The sequence below is a fragment of the Schistocerca gregaria genome, unplaced genomic scaffold (genome assembly GCF_023897955.1).
Source record: "Schistocerca gregaria isolate iqSchGreg1 unplaced genomic scaffold, iqSchGreg1.2 ptg000077l, whole genome shotgun sequence".
Lineage (NCBI taxonomy): Eukaryota > Metazoa > Arthropoda > Insecta > Orthoptera > Acrididae > Schistocerca > Schistocerca gregaria.
In genome coordinates, this window is record NW_026061710.1 from 9,874,582 (window position 1) to 9,892,129 (window position 17,548).

The 17,548-nt window shown below is 47.3% G+C and overlaps 3 non-coding genes across 3 annotated transcripts; all 3 read left to right on the forward strand.

Moving 5' to 3' along the window:
- Positions 1-1,472: 1,472 nt before the first annotated feature.
- On the forward strand, positions 1,473-1,545 carry Trnak-cuu (transfer RNA lysine (anticodon CUU)). Its single transcript has one exon. It is a non-coding gene; the product is annotated as a tRNA-Lys (tRNA).
- Positions 1,546-13,444: 11,899 nt separating this feature from the next.
- On the forward strand, positions 13,445-13,517 carry Trnak-cuu (transfer RNA lysine (anticodon CUU)). The gene has a single exon. It is a non-coding gene; the product is annotated as a tRNA-Lys (tRNA).
- Positions 13,518-13,855: 338 nt separating this feature from the next.
- Trnat-agu (transfer RNA threonine (anticodon AGU)) lies at positions 13,856-13,927 on the forward strand. Its single transcript has one exon. It is a non-coding gene; the product is annotated as a tRNA-Thr (tRNA).
- The last annotated feature ends 3,621 nt before the right edge of the window (positions 13,928-17,548 follow it).

Here is a 17,548-nt window from a genome sequence, read left to right on the forward strand (position 1 = left end):
TATACATATCAAAAACTTTCCACCAATGGAAACACTCAGCAGATAGTCTCGCTGCTCACCTGCTTACTGAGATAGCTCCGGCAAACCTCAGTCCACCCATCACGGTGCAACATATTCGAAACGGACTTTATCATTTAAAACGGTTTTTATTGGAGTACAGTTATGCACAGACAAGGATCCCCGTACAAGCAATGACGGCAGTGAAACGCGTGTACCAGGAACTCATGAAAGATAAGAAGCCAAATAACGTCGAAGACAAATACAATTTTTACGACTGGAAGGTAATCTGGTTGAACATCCATTGTCCACACTAGCCGTCAGCAATGCAAGCCACTTGGTATTTCGCAGTTAACAGAAAATTGGCCACTAACTCCAAACTACATAACATACACCTCGCAGAATCACCTTTATGCATCACGTGTAATTTAATAGATACTGATGAACACAGATTTGTGTGCGACAAAGTAAAAGATATATGGGTATATATCACGAACAAGTTGGCGCTCATCAGCAGAACATCTCCCAGATATATAACGCCTGCTGCCTTTCTAACGCCGGATGATACTCCGTACCCACGGACGAGAAGGAACGCACTAAACTGGTTAAAATCCGCTACAGTACACTACTTATTTACAAAAGAAGAAAAGAGTAAAGAAGACTTCTGGGTCTATCTTACAACTCAGCACCATCTGCTAATGAAAACACAAAACTACAAGGATCACTTCGCCAACTACCTGCTCAAAACTGTGACGTAAAATAAAGAAACTAACAGGTCAACTGATTGAATTTCATGTTACTGAAAGTTCAGCAGATATTCACTGCAAAAAGGCGGACCATCTATAAGGCGAATAATATATCATGTTGACCGACTCCCAAGTTACAACCACACTGAAGGATTCGATTGGCAAGATTTTCAAGCTTCATTTCGTAAGCAGAAGAAAAATAATAATAATAAAAAAAATGGATAAGGCGGCGGTCTTCGGATCCAAAGATTGCAGGTTCAAATCCTGTCACGGTCGTTTTTTTCCAGTTCTGAAAAAGAAACATACCGTTTTAGTGTAGCAATTGTGCTGTACAAAAACCGTCTGAATGTTTCTGTTGACCATTTCCTGCTTGGAGATGCTCTTGAGCTTGAAACACACACAACAAGACCGGTGTTAACTAACGAAATGGTCGGCAGAGTTCCGTCGCCGCGAGTTTTGACTGGCACTTGCACATCTAAGACAACGTCGGAAAGTAACTCGTTCGGCTTATGAGCCACATCAAGTATGTGTGTTAATTTTGACGCCACTAACTCTGCAGGTTTTCATTCAATTCCTTTACCTCTCAGAAATGATTATGAAATAAAAGTGAAGTACGTGACGAGTGTGACGTTAAGAAAACATTAGGCAACATGGAGAGATTCTGCATGGGACCACCCAACCCATACGAGTACTGTGTGACGTGCTGCCCGGCACATATTTACCGAGGCAGCCCGGCTAGCTCAGTCGCTAGAGCATGAGACTCTTAATTTCAGGATCGTGGGTTCGAGCCCCACACTGGGCGAACCGGAATTTTGTTCCGCTGCAGATGATAATAACCGTTTTTCTGATGAACGTTATGTAATGGAAATAGCAACTTTAAACTTTGCCTAGGTCTCCGTCAGTCGCAAGGAAACTGTATTTGAAGGTGAAGGCGATTTTGTAGACATGTGAGAAAGACATTTTCTGAAATGCAAGTGGTGTTGGTTAGAGAGTACATCGGTTACGTGTCAGATGTGTAGCCAAGCAGTAATGGTTCGCCAAAGCTGCAAATATAAGTCGGTGATATGAAGTGTTGTCAGCTGAAGACTGATGATCGAGACGACCGTAAGGACGAAGTACTCAAAAGAACCGCTAGGCCGTGCCTCTTTAGCTCAGTGGAAGTCGCGCCTGTGACACCGTGCTGATCGGACGTGTAAAGTGCTCCACTCCGCCACGTGTTTACAAGTCGTGATAACAACTTAAGTGTTCTCTTTATCGTGAAGTGTTTTTATTTAGTGTATATTGTTCTTGAGTTTGATTTTCATTCTTGTGTTCTTCTAGCGGTTCCTTTGCTAGTTATCGTTTTGCAATGTCCAGGTTATTTCCGAGAAAGTGTACACTCTGATTTGAATTTGACAAGTCTACCCGTTCTGTGCAGCCTAGTGCCTTGGAAATACCAGATTGGGTTGTGGATGTCATTGGAATTACCTCTGATCAAGTGCACACGGCGTATTATGATACCGAGGAATATTGCTTATTTGTAAAATTGCTGAATCCTGTATTACTGGAAGAGATTCTGACGAAACACGGAGGGAGAGCTGTTTTTCGACACCGGGACGAGTCTGTAAGTACTGTGCTCATTTCCAATGCCGATGTGGAGTATACCAATGTGCGTATCTTTAACCTACCCCTTGAAGTAGAAGATTGTTATCTGAAGGAAGTTCTGTCCAAATTCGGGGATATCAAGCAGATTCGTAACGAACGGTGGTCAAACCAGCACAGGTTACAATGTTACAGTGGCGTCCGATCAGTAGAAATGCATATAAAGCAGAATATACCCTCGCATGTTACCGTTTGTGACTATAGGGCTCATGTTACTTACAGTGGCCAAACTCCCACATGCCATATATGTAATGAGAGTGGTCACCTGCGTCATGACTGTCCCAGGCGAATGTTTGTGCTAAAAAATTCGCTACAGAAGCGTAAAAGTCTTACGTTGGCTGATGTAGTTTCGGATAACCCTATCGTAGAGGGTGAGGTCCCTAGTTCTGCCGTACCTTCGGAAGAGCTAAAAGAATTTCGCCCTGAAGAGTTTCCAGCTCTGGTAAGGAGAGACAATGGTGCTAAGCCACCCGCGAAGGTCGATGCCACGACTAATAAGAGGCGTTGAACTTGTGACAGCCGTGACTCTGATGATAAAACCTTCAGTGCGCACGAGACCGCGGAATCGGTCGTACGGGGGATCGCTTCGGGTACTAAAGTTATAACCGGTGCAGCGATTGTGGACGATTCTTCTACCGCAATTTCAAGCGTCGATACTTCCGTCGACGCCGTTCAGTTACCACAGGCTCATGTCTCAGAACTTCCGCAACAGCACACTCAGGAAAGTCAACAAGTAGATATGGCTCACGTATCTACTGGAAGTACTCACATCGCGGCTCGCCGTTATGGTATACAAACAATGTCTCCGGGAGCGGACGGTACACAACACGTGGCAACTGCTCCGACCCTAGCCTCAGAACAACATGAATGTCATCAACTCCGCGACGGTATACAAACACAGCAGCCTGGGACTGTCAGTGACAACAAACAACTTCGGGCAGCGAGTGTTGCCAAACAAGCTGATAGTGAAAGTGGTGGCTCAGCTGATCGCTCGCCAGCGGTTTCGGCGCATGCGCTCCCGGCGCAAGATGTGTCGGGAGAGACGATTGACATCACCCAAGACCCTCCCACACCTCCGACTGCAGCGGTGCTGCAGAGTGTCCGTCACAGGATCCAAGTACCACCAAATGTTAATGCTGTCCGGAAAAAGAGTAAAAACAAAGATGCAAGAGATCAACTCAGTGACGCTCCAGACAGGAATTGCGCGGCCGCTACTCACATGGAATGGCATGGAGATGTGGGCAATTAACGGCAGTTGATCCCTCCTTCTCTCAGACGTCCCGTTATTACGTCACAGGCCTATACGATCACGACCCTCAATATTAATAAAATTTGATCAGAAGTGAAACTGCATGCATTAAAACAATATCTATATGAGCCCGGTACTGATATACCACTTTTGCAGGAGGTGTCGATGCCACAATTTACTCTTCCTGGGTTTGTCGGCATTGCAAATTTTTCCCTGGAAACGACCGTGGGCACCGCAGTCTTAATTAGAGAAGGGATTCCAGTTACTCAGATCGACAAATTGGAATCGGGTAGAAGGATCGGGATCACTGTTTTCGGCGTCACCATCATCAACTTGTACGCACCTTCTGGCAATACCTATAGAGCGGAACGAGCTACTTTTTTTCTTTCGGAAAAATCCCCGACACATTATCATTGGTGGTGATTTTAATTGTGTCTTATCCAGGAAATATCAGTCCCCAACTTTTAATTATTCGTCTGAATTAAAGCGCCTCGTGACCGACCTCAAACTTAAAGATGCGTGGGAAATTAGGTACCCGACATTGGTACGCTTCACTCACATCGTCGCATATTCCTGCAGCAGAATCGACCGGATTTATGTTTCCGATGTTATCGAGAATGATTTATTAAAAGTAGAGACGATCCCCTCCAGTTTCTCCTATCACAGTGGTGTCATCGCGTGCTTGAAATTACTTCCCCAACCCACGCGATGGTATAAAGATCAATGGAACCTGAATGTGTCTTTGTTATCGGATGTTTTGCTGGAGGAGGGGGTGCGTCGTGCTTGGGAGCAGTGCTTGCGCGCTACTCACAAGTTTCGCAGCACTATAGAGTGGTGGACTCTGCAGGCAAAGCCGAAACTGCGAAAAGTTATCATGTCATTCGGAATTGAAAGGGCGGCGGAAATCAAAAAGACGATGGAATTTTATTACACAATCTTACGGGACCTGTACGATCGTGCAGACGCGACGGCCACCAGAATTGACGACATTCGGAAAATAAAGGCAAAATTAATCAATCTGAAGAGGATGAAACTGGACGGCCTTAAGATAAAATCTAAAGTGACGTCGGTCAGAGATGATGAAGCAGCGACTCTGTACCACCTCCTCAAACATACAAGGAACAGGAGGCGGACTTTTATTGACGCCCTGAAACTCGAGGATGGAACAACGGTTGACACATAACGAGAGATTGTCACAGCACTGCACAACTATTTTGTCAAAACCTACGCATCAGTGACTCTACACGATGACTGCTATGATGGACTGTTTAGTGCCATTTCATCTACCGTAACTAGGGAAGACAATGACTCTATCTCGTTGGCCTTCAGTAATAAAGATGTTGTGGGGGTTGTCTGCAGTTCGCCGATTGGGAAATCGCCGGACCCTGATGGCTTACCAATTGAATTTTACAAGCAATATTGGCACATCATCGGGGACAAAATCACTCACGTCGTGAACGAAGTCTTGCAAGGAACGTCTGTCCCACCCTTCTTTAAGGAATGTAAAATTGTGCTTCTCCCTAAAAACAGAGGTACTAAAACTATCACCAATTTCCGGCCAATATCGTAGTTAAACTCGGATTATAAGATCGTGGCTCGCGCAATTAACATGAGACTCACGCCACTCACTGCTAAAATCATTGGCCAACAGCAGACATGCGCCTTCAGGAGAACAATTCTGCAAACGGCTGCTTTTTACCGCGACGTCATTGCGTTAACGAACGCTAGTAACATGAAATGTGGGCTGATCTTTCTTGATTTTTTAAAGCTTTTTATCTCGTAAATCATGCTTACCTTCTCGAGACTATGCAAAGATTGGGCTACTCTCGGAACACGATTGACATGATTAAAAACGCGGCCATGGGAATCACTGCAAAACTTTCTGTCAACTCACGACTGACGCGACCAATACCAATCAACCGAGGGGTTCCACAAGGGATCCCTCTGTCTATGTTGCTTTTGTACTTTTCCTTGAACCTCTGTTACAACAGTTGCAGACGAAACTCACTGGGATTACAATTTCTGGGGTAAAAAGTGTAATCGGAGCTTATGCCGACAATGTGGGTGTAGTGATTCGCGATGTCGATGATGTCACCGTATTAGAGGCTGAACTTCGGAAATACTGTCTGGTGTCAGGAGCGCAGTTAAATGAACACAAAAGCAAATTTCTGAACCTCTGTGGCCTCCAGCATTTGCGTGTTGATTATGCTAAACAAGTCAGAGAACACAAGGCTCTGGGGATCATGTTGATGGCGTCCTCTCTACAGATGATAGCGGCAAACTGGCGAGATGTAGCACGTAAAATAAATGGAGCCCTAATTGATAATTACCATCGCAGCCTCAACCAATTTGATCGCATTCAACTTATCAATGCCTGTATCTTATCAAAAGCCTACTACATGGCGCAGCTCCTGCCGCTCCCTGCTGTCATTGCTAGAAATACTATGTCGACGATAACAAATTTTATTTAGCGCGTGGAAATTTTTCGTGTATCTGCCAAAACTGCTACACTCCACCCCCTGAACGGAGGGATGGGCTTAGTCGACATCAAGAAAAAGGCAGCGGCTCTCTATGTCACAAGGACGGTCTCTATCCTTACCAACTGCCCTTCGGGCATTACGGCGCAATTATTCTATGCTGTCAGGCCGCAAAGCCTTGACCCCCCGCTGAACATTCAGACCATCAGTTACAAGCTCAAATACATCCGCGACTATTTCCTTGCATGCAGCTACATCAGTCAAGAGCTTAAATTCTCGACATTTAGCAGCTACAGCAATATTGGCATACTGGCGACAACATGAAGGACCAAATCCAATTGTTACGAAGTGCAGTGGCATCAACTGGGATATAGTGTGGCGTAATGTCAGTTCCAGGATCCTTACTTCAGCCGCTCGAACTGCATGGTACAAAGCAATCAATGAAGTGATTAGTACAAGTGAGAGGCTACATAAAATCGGACTCAGTGATACAACTCTGTGCCATAGCCGTCAACTGGTGGATACCGTTATGCACAGTTATACCTGCGGAGAACGTGCACGAAATTGGAGTTGGCTGAGAGAAAAACTAGCCATCATTACGAGGACCACAACCACCAACATACCTTCAACTATGTTGTCTCGACCCGACGTGCGATTTTATCCGCCGTCGAAAAATAATGTAGTTATGTGGTTGCTGGGCACCTATTCCAGCTATGTTTTTAATAAACTTGGTGGTGACGATCACTTAGAATTCAAGCTGTTTATGGACATCGAATTCGCAAAAACCTGCGGATATCCTAATCATGGCAACATTTTCGGCAATATGCTTAAATTAACATTTAATAGAATGGGTATAGGGTGAGACATGTGAGTGTAAGTGGGTGGGCCCGGGCCGCAGGACACCAGTGGTGCCGCGAAGAGGCCCCACTCACTGCTTCTGTGACGCGTCCTGGTTCCCACCCCCGCCACTCGCAGACTCCAGTACGCCGGAAAATGAGGACAATTCTTGTGTTAGCAACGGAGCTATTTTTTTTCTATACTTCTCCAGAAGCAATCAGAGACAAGCAAAGAAGAGTGTTTTAGTTGTTGATAAAAAAAAAGCTCAGTTGGGAGAGCGTTAGACTGAAGATCTAAGGGTCCCTAGTTCGAACCCGGGTATCGGCATGCGACCTTTTTGAAGCTGACGCCTATGGAATTGCTCTGCCTTTGTGACAATGCAATTACCGCTGAGGATGTGAATTACTCCGCCCTGTAGCTGTTCTGATTGTCTAGTGCTTACAGTCTGTAAAAAAATAAAAATAAAAAAAATAAAAGTGGCGGAGCGCTGGTCTAGTAAACCAGGGGTCGTGAGTTCGATCCTCACAGGAGGCAGACGAATTTTGGAAATCAGTTGTGCATCGTGGCCGTATAGCAAACAGTATCTGGGATGACGAACAATTAGCGACAGGCGTTTTATTAAGAATTACTCTCAGATGTGATTAAGGCGAATAGCGCAGATAAAGCATTTGCCAAAGCGGTACAGCATAATGTGGGACGAGGCAGTCTGAATTATATTTTATAGATGTATTTCTCACATATCTCAGAGCCTCTCGCGGTCGTCGGCGGCGGCGGCGGCGGCGGCGCCGCTGCTTCTACAGAAGTATCAAATGACCATCGTAGCAAATGCGGCGAGGGACGCCCCGCCTTCGATTCCGAATGCACAAAATGTGTGGTCTTGTTCCCAGTCTATATTTGGTCAGTCTCGTAAGAGGTTGAATGTAACGAATGGGTGGGAAACAGCAGCTTGGCGTCGCCCGCAGCTGTTGGTACTGTAAGTAGTACTTCAAGAAAGTGATGGAAGATGTGTTGAGACGTTACACGCTACGATTTGGATTTCCGTATGGATATGCTTGACCTCAGGTTCATGAACTCGTTGACTGGTTTTACGATCGTTTAGGACTGCGAGATGAAGTAGTTCTTGGCTTTTCATATGATTTTCTTGCGAACGCTGTGTATGTAAAATTTGTTAGTGACGATCCTTGCGTTCGTATTATGACCCTCACGGAGGGCACAGCGGATTTTGTGAATTCTAAAGGCGAAATATGCAGTGTCTGTTAGTCATGCTGGCCTAGGGCTTCGAAACGGCCGGATATTTAATCTGCCTTTCGAAGTTAGCTTCGATAGAATTCGGCAAGCTTTGTCTCCCTACAGTAATGTCCTGCAAATTCATGCCGAGCAGTGGAGGGGTTACAGACATTTCAATGTAGATAATGGCTTTAGGAATGCGAAAATTGATTTGACGAAGCACATCCCGTCCAACATTTTGGTGCAGGGTTTTCGAGCGGTGGTGATGTACGAAGGACAACCGAGAACTTGCGTAATTTGTGGTTCTACCGACCATTTAAAACCTGCTTGTCCCCGTGTCCGGGCGGGTCGACGAAGAATGCAACATCGTCTTACGCCTCTCGATGGGCAAGATGACAATCGGTTGTCTTACGCCCAGACTCTGATGGAGTCGCCTGTGACACACCCGACGCTCCACCAACCGGCTGCGGTGACCCCAGACGCCGGCGCAGTTGTTGTCAACAACTCTGCGACAACCCGCCAATGTCCCGTTCGTAGTGATGTCACCGATGCCGACAGCCACGCTGCACACCTGCAGGTTTCCACGACTGTCGGCCGTCGTGCCGACCATGCAGGACCGACTCCCGTCATTACTCCAACCATGTACGCTGAGCTGAAACAGTTGTCGGATGGTGGCGACAGGTCGCGCATTTCTTGCACCCCTGACGTTGCGCCCCACACACCCCTCCCTCCCGGCAGTGACCAATCTGAGGAAGGCTCTACGCACAGCCTCTTGACGGATACCAAAACCGTTTCTGACGCCGACGCACCTCCCCAAAGAACGGGGAAATCTAAGCGGGCGGCACGGAAGCAGAGTGAGGAGGAGATACGCACTGGAAAAGAAACTGCAGCGCACCATAAAGCAGATCCGAAAAGACGGCAGTGACCGCGGCAGCACAGATGAAATGGGTTCCGTCGCCCGCCACGTGGGGGAGGCCGATATGGACATGCATGTCGACCGTCCGAGTCCTGAGCTGATGGATACTGGCCATCAGCATACGCCATCCGAAAAGTCTTGGGCCGACGACAGTGAATAAAACGGACCCTTCCTATCCCCACCATGCAAGATTACACACTTGCCACAGTTAATTTAAATCGGATCGCATCCGATGTCAAACTTAAATGTTTGACCGACTCTCTACATGCAGCAGATATCGATATAGTTTTCTTCCAAGAAGTTGTGTCACCCAAGGTTAGAGAAATACCTGGGTATGATGCCATATTAAATCTAGGCACTGAGACGGGAACTGCGATTTTATTCAAAGCTGGCATCGCTTACCAACCTACAGCGATCTTAGAAACGGGACACGTCAATGCCGTCCAATTAGAGGATTTGCTTCTCCTGAACGTGTGCGCCCCGACAGGGTCCGCTGGCAGACGGGACAGAAGTGATTTTTTTAGGGCTGAAGTTGTGCCATTATTAACAAACATTCGTCTGAAGATCATCCTGGGTGGGGATTTTAACTGCGTTTTGCGAAAAGCAGATCAACGTCGGAATTTTAATTTTTGTCCCGAGCTACTAATGTTAACAGATGGACTGCATTTAAAAGATAGTTGGTGTCACCTTCGACCACACACGATGGGATATACCTATGTGAGCGCTGCTTCTTCCAGCCGTCTGGATAGGTTTTATGTTTCTCAAGATCTTTTAAATACCATTCGTGATTGTGAACTATGGCCGCTCAGTTTTAGTGACCACTCCGCATACCACATAACGTTACGGCATTTGCGACAGAAGACATTTTTGGGACGCGGCACGTGGCAGCTGAATGTCTCTCTGCTAGAAGAAGCGGACTTAAGGCGTTGCCTCGTTGCCACGTGGCAGCAGTGCCTCCAGAGGCAAGCTCGGTATAGGGAGCGCATTCTTTGGTGGACGGATTTTGTTAAGCCGCGGATTCAGAAATGTCTTTGCCAGTTTGCCAGGACCAGGGCTTATTGGAGGAAACAGTCTCTAGAATTTTATTTCCTCGGTTTACGCCAGCTGTACAGCGATCCCTCCGCATTGTCCGACAACCTGATCCGCATCAAGCGTATCAAAGCAAAACTTACAACTTTAGTTCGTGAAGCACTTGTTGGTAATCGGGTACGATCGCGCTCTTCTGATGACGTTTCCCACGAGTCCACATCGTTATTCCATATCATACGGGAAAAGAAACGTGGTAAACAAAAACTTATTGCTCATCTTACGGATGCTGGGGGGCATCTGTACAATGAGCAGGGTGCTATCAAGGCGTATGTCTTCAATTATTTTCGAGAACATTATTCTGAGTCAGATACCGATCTATCGGCGGGGGATGATTTTTAACCGACATCGCCTCCACAGTGGATCAGGATGATAACGCTGATCTCTTGGCCAATGTCACCTACTCTGAAGTTAAGTCCATTATTGCGTGCGCTGCCAAGAACAAAGCTGCCGGCTTAGACGGCTTACCGGTCGAATTTTATTCACGGTATTGGGATGTGATCGGCGACGAATTGACCCAAATGTACAATGAATTGCTCTCGCATGCTGCCTTCCCCCCGCAGTTCACGCAAGGAATGGTTGTCCTGGTTCCTAAAACATCAAATCCGACTATGTTAAATGATTTTCGGCCCATTACGTTGCTTAACTCCGATTTCAAGATCTTGACTAGGATTATAAGCAACAGGCTTAAAGTGCTTCTTGGCAAAGTACTTGGCCCTTATCAGACGAGTGCAGTCAGTGGTCGATCTATGTTAAATGCCCTGTGTGAATATCGTGACCTGGCTTATTTAACTTGGATTACCAACACTGATTTGGCGTTACTGTTTCTCGACTTCGATAAGGCGTTTGACAGAATTAATCACGGATTTTTATTGCGCACAATGAGTAAAATGGGATTCAGTCAGCGTTTTCGACAGCTTATTAAGAAATGTATCTGCGGAACGTCTTCACGCGTGAAGGTTAACGGCCAGTTAACCGCCCCTGTGCCTATACGACAAGCAGTACGACAAGGGTGCCCCCTTTCCATGACTTTATTCTCGATTGCTATAGAGCCACTTCTTAAAAAGTTTTACATAACTTTACATGGGTTGCAAACGTTAAACAACAAAACGGTCTGCCACGCCTATGCCGCCGATATCAGTGTGATTATTACTACCACCGAAGAGCTGGGGTCAGTTCGTCGGATTGTCCATCAGTACTCTGTCGCTTGTGGTGCCAGACTTAATGAGCGAAAGTCCAAAATCATGCCGTTGGGTCGTAATCCGAACTCCATCGATATTTCTTGGTTGGAGAAGACCGAACATCTGTGGCATTTAGGCCTGGTTATATCACCACATCCCCAGGCAATGCTCAACGCGAATTGGGAACGCAAGCTTACCATCTTACGTGCGGTGATCAAAGAACATAACATGCGGTCTTTAGACCGGATGCAGAGGGCACAGTTTATTAATAGTTACGTTTTCAGTAAGCTCTATCATACTGCCGCTGTTTTACCAATCCCAACAGCCATTGCGAAAAAATTTTTAGCACTTGCTTGCTGGTATGTCTGGAGAGGGAACATTTTTAAAGTTTCCTTTAAAGCTACCTCGTTACTTCGTTCCCGAGGTGGCTTAGGCGTCAAAGACCTTGAATCCCAATGTGTGGCTACTTTTTTAACTCGTACTTCCCGCATACTACACAGTAACCAAAATAGCCTTACGGAACAGCTTTTCAAGACCTTACGTCCAAAGGAGTTGTCTGCGCCAACGTATGTGGGACACATTCATCCCGAGCTCAGCTATGTCTGGCGATATTATGTGGAGCTCAGCTATGTTCAGGATAACCCGCATCCGTTCCACACGGCGGAGATCTATCGTGCTCTTACTAAACGGCAGCTGAATAACCCAATTGAGAAGAAACATTTAGGCATAAACTATAGAAATATATGGAAGAACATTAGTTATCCGTTCCTTCGTTCCAGAGTTCGATCTGTTTGGTATGACGCTGTCAATAAGGTGATTCCCACTGGAGAGAAATTGCACAAAATCAAGCTGCGGCCCACCCCGTTTTGTGCCAAGTGTAACCTAGTGGAAACCCTGCCGCATCTCTTCCACTGCAGGGATCAAACACAGATATGGCAGTGGACACGAAAGAAACTCGCTGTCATTAATAGGACGTCGGATACTTCCATTCAACTTCAAGACGCGCTCCGACCGGACTGGCAGCTTTATCCTCAATCTAAGAATAATAGTTATGTCTGGCTCATGGGCCAGTTCGTCTATTACATGCTCGTCCATACAACGGCAACGCTACACGATTATCAGATGTACCTCATCGAAGAGTACTATGCGATTAAGAAATTGCGACAGTATAAAGACCAGTTCCAATATTTTCTCACTATTGCTTTAAGTGATGGAAGAATTTAAGTTTCTAAATCCATTGGGCGGAGTTTTTCTTTTTTTTCACTACTTTGTTATTATTGTTATTGTTTCCATGGATTGGTCTGCTCCGCACCGTCAGATGTGGGTGATTTGCATCATGGATCAATAGACGGTACAGAGTACATCGTGCACTCGGCCTCGAACATTTAATTGTATTTTGGTGTTCCTTTTCGTTTTGCAATGAAAGCACTTTACTTTTGGTTCCGCAGTGCGACACCCTGAAGAGGATCCTCATTTGTTTACTTTCATTTCGCATTATCTTTCATCAAAGCTGCACAAAGATTTAGTAAGAACCAGAAGTTTTCTGCAGCTTCTATTATTCCTATCAAGAGGACTTATAATACGGGAAATGGTTGTTTGGCATGTCCCTGCTCTATGGTGCCCCCACGTTACCAGCGCGCATCTTCAAACGCATAGCATGCTCAAGGTTTTGAGAAGCAGGAATCCACAATCAACCATCTGGCAACAGAATTCACCATACCAATAAACGACATGGAAACTGGGAAAATTATTTGTACGCGAAGACCAACTTAGAGTATCTGCTGTGCTGGATTTCATAGTGTGCTGCGTAATCCTAAGACCAGACATGGATTTATTTTAACATTCTGTTTATATGTATAAAAACACTGGCGCACATGATGCCACTTTAAAAATTAATACAAAAATGAATAATACACAAATAGCCATAACATAAAACCACAAAACCATGCGAATGAGTGCGGAGTATGGCAGTGACATCGTGGCCAGGCCTCAGGATGCGACGCCTGCCCGCCTTGCCGCCGACTGCCTAGCGCTGAGATGCATAAAAAAAATAAACAATTAAAAAATTAAAAAAAATTTAAAAGGCAGCCCGGCTAGCTCAGTCGCTTGAGCATGATACTCTTAATCTCAGGGTCGTGGGTTCGAGCCCCACGCTGGGCGGAACGGAATTTTGTTCCGCTGCAGATGTAAATTACCGTTTTTCTGATTAACGTTATGTAATGGAAATAGCAACTTTAAACTTTGCCTACGTCTCTGTCAGTCGCAAGGAAACTGTATTTGAAAGTGAAGGTGATTTTGTAGTCATGTGTGAAAGACATGTTCTGAAATGCAAGTGTTGTTGTTTGGAGAGCACATCGGTTACGTGTCACATGTGTAGCCAAGCAGTAATAGGTCGCCAAAGCTGCAAATATTAGTCGGTGATATGAAGTGTTGTCAGCTGAAGACTGATGATCCAGACGACCGTAAGAACGAAGTACGCAAAAGAACAGCTAGGCCGCGCCTCTTTAGCTCAGTGCCAGAGTACTGGTCTAGTAAACCAGGGGTCGTGAGTTCGATCCTCACAGGAGGCCGACGAATTTTCGAAATCAGTTGCGCGTCGTGACCGTATAGTAAACAGTATCTGGGATGACGAACAATTAGCGACAGGCGTTATATAAGAATTACTTTCAGATGTGATTAAGGGGAATAGCGCAGATAAAGCATTTGCCAAAGTGGTACAGCATAAGGTGGGACGAGGCAGTCTGAATTATATCTTATAGATGTATTTTTCACATATCTCAGAGCCTCTCGCGGCCGTCGTCGCCGCCGCTTCTGCAGAAGTAGCAAATGGCCATCGTAGCAAATGCGGCGAGAGACGCCCTGTCTTCGATTGCGAATGCACAAAGTGTGTGGTTTTGTTTCCCAGTCTATATTTGGTCGGTCTCGTAAGAGGTTGAATGTGACGAAAGGGTGGGAAACAGCAAGGGGCAGCGTCTGTGTAGAACGAAAACACAATTCCTCTGGGGTGTGAGCGTTTCGAGATGAGTCGTATATAAGTCAGTGACCGTGTGGCCTAATGGTCAGTCTGCTTTCCGCAGCGCTGCGGCGAGGACGTCTTGTTTACGTCCCGTCCGCGTGGTCGCGAGTGCTCGTAGTTGTTTACTACTGCGTTGTCGCCTGTTTGGAGTCCATCACTACCGACGCACCATGGCACATTCATACAGACAAACCACCATCAAGATCAGTTTTCAACCCGATCATGCACGACCGCGAGCTTTTGAAGTGGAACGTTTCTTACGTGACGACGTTAAAATTTTCCCGCGAGACATAATTGGTATCCATCTCTCTATCACGAGCAGTGTTGTCTACGTCAAGCTAGTAAATGACGAGGTGTGCAACAGAATCGTGAGCGCACATGCGAACGGTCTTAAATTCAAACATTCTGATGGCCATATTGGGGCGGTCTCTATCGATCACGCGGGGCTTGGCCTACGTACGATACGCGTCTTCGAACTCCCTTTTGAAGTACCACCGGACGTAGTCGGCGCGGCTTTCCAGCCCTACGGCGGAGTGATCAGCCATATGGCAGAAGAATGGACCACCTTTACAACGTACCCCGTTAAGAACGCGGTACGACAGATTAAAATTGAATTGACCAAACATGTTCCGTCCTATCTTGTCATCGGCGGATGTAGGGCGATCATTATGTATGACGGTCAGCCACGCACTTGCTCTGGTTGTGGCCAAGTAGGGCACGTCCGTTCGGATTGTCCCCGACGACGGCTTACTCAAATCCCGACAGGTGAATCTATGACTCCTTCTACGGTGACGACCCTTCCTCTCAATTACGCCGAAGTTACACGGGCAGCAACCTTTACCGATACTGACGACATTAGTCCGATAGCTGCCCCCGACGGCGAGAACATAATGGCTTCTACAGTACAGGATCCGGTCTCTACAACGGCACCCCCACCTGAAGATAATCGCCGACCGACCTTGCAAGAAGGCGTGGATGCCAGGATGGACATTGACCCACGGGTTGTGCCGACAGCGGCTTTTCTTCCAGACACCGGAGCAGCTGAAGAAATCCACCCACATTCAGATACTGAAGCACACGACCGTAAACAGCGTTCCCCGCGAAAACACAAGAGACGGCGGCGTGCTCCATCGGAGGAGTGTTTGCAGCGATCGTCTGACATGGACAGTGGAAATTCCGACGACGGTACCGGCGGTACAGAGGCCACTGTAACTTCAAACTCAACAGATCGCCGTGGTGACGGCTTCAGCCCCTCCGACCCCACAGAACAGCAGGATAACAAGCAGGCAGCCGCTGCCGATTCCCAGCCAGAAGAGCCGATGGAGTCAGCGCCGAGTGCCGCAGCAGCCACTAACAGCCACCAACAGCCGATGGTATTTCATGGCGACTGGGCAGACGACTGTGAGGCACACTCCTTGCCCATCGTGTCGGACGACACGGGGGGAAATTTATCCCACCAGTGCTGACCCTTTCCCGCCATCAGTTAGAGTGACGAGACAGCCTTACAGGGGTACTGATGGTCAACACGGATGCTGTGGATAGACCTCAAACTTATCACATTGCAACTATAAACATCAACACTATACGGACGCGCGCTAAGTTATCCTTGCTTCAGGATATGTTGAACTCTGCTTCCATCGACATAGCCCTCCTCCAGGAAGTGTACGTCAACGACTTTCCAGGCATGTACGGTTACGATGCTTGCGTCTCTCCAGCTTCCCCAACATGCAGCGGTGTCGCTGTACTTCTTCGGGAAGGGATAGTGGCGGACGATATGATGTTTCTGCCTGGGGCAAGAGGAATGGCACTCACAGTACTGGGTGTCCGCCTTATCAATATCTACGCACCTTCCGGGACGGACAAACGTCGCGAACGTTCACGATTCTTTGCGGAAGACGTCGCCCCGCTCTTCCAAGGCCCCCACGACCGTCTGTTGTTTGGAGGTGACTACAATTGCGTACTGGCGCCCAGAGACCAACTACCACGTCATAATCCGTGCCCGGAACTCGAGACGCTAATTCGAGACCTGCAGATGGTGGACACTTGGGAACATCTTCACGGCCACCGACCGGGATTCACGCACTTCACGAGTCACTCTTCCAGTCGTATCGACAGGATTTATGTCTTACGCTCTCTCGCCGCTGGAACACAGGATGTGGAACTGTGGCCTGCAGCATTCTCGGACCACTCAGTTTACATTCGTGCCGTCACCCTGCGGCGGCGACAAATGTGGAGAAGCCGCAGCCCGTGGAAATTAAAAATCGCTCACCTGTCGTACCCGGATTGCCGCCAAGCCGTTGAGGATACGTGGCATTCGTGTGAAAATCGCCTCCGTGCGTATCCCACAACGATCCGCTGGAGGTTGGACTGCGCCAAACCGGCACTGAGGCGAACGTTGATAATCTACGGTCGCGACCATGCTACTTGGCGAAGACATACACTCGACTTTTACTTCCGGGTCTTGCGCACCTGCGATGCTATGGCGCCGTCTCCGGAACGACAAACGGCGGTCCACCGTGCCAAGGCTCAGATCCTCGCTCATATGCGACGCCACCTAGAGGGGGTAGTCATCCGCTCGAGGACGCAGGATCGGATACCTAGCGAACGCCCGTCAATGTTCCACGTCCTTCGTGAACGTAAACGACGCCAACGAGCGCTGATACGCTTCATCGATACGGAGGACGGTCATCGCCTCACCACGCAACAAGACATAAACACAGCGTTCTACAATCATTATGCCCAGCTCTATTCCGCTCAGACCCGTGATCCGACAGCACTGGAGGACGTCTCTCAGACGATTTACGGCACCGTCACCCCGGTAATAAAAGCGGCCTTGATGGAAGAAATTACAGAAGAAGAAGTGATCAACGCCATTAGAAAAGGAGCTGTCAACAAGTCTCCGGGTCCTGATGGCCTCCCCTTGGAATTTTACCGGACTTTTCAATATTTATTAGCCTCCCGATGGACGGACATCTGTCGCGAACTACTATCCCCGGACGTGCCGCTCCCTGCGGCCCTTGTGGAAGGGATGATTATTCCTATTCACAAACCGTCTGGTGGCTGACGACTGCAGGACTACCGCCCGTTGACGCTATTGAACTGCGACTTTAAGATCTTTTCTCGACTGTTGGCGGCGCGGATACGCCAGACCCTACGCAATGTTACCTCACCCGAT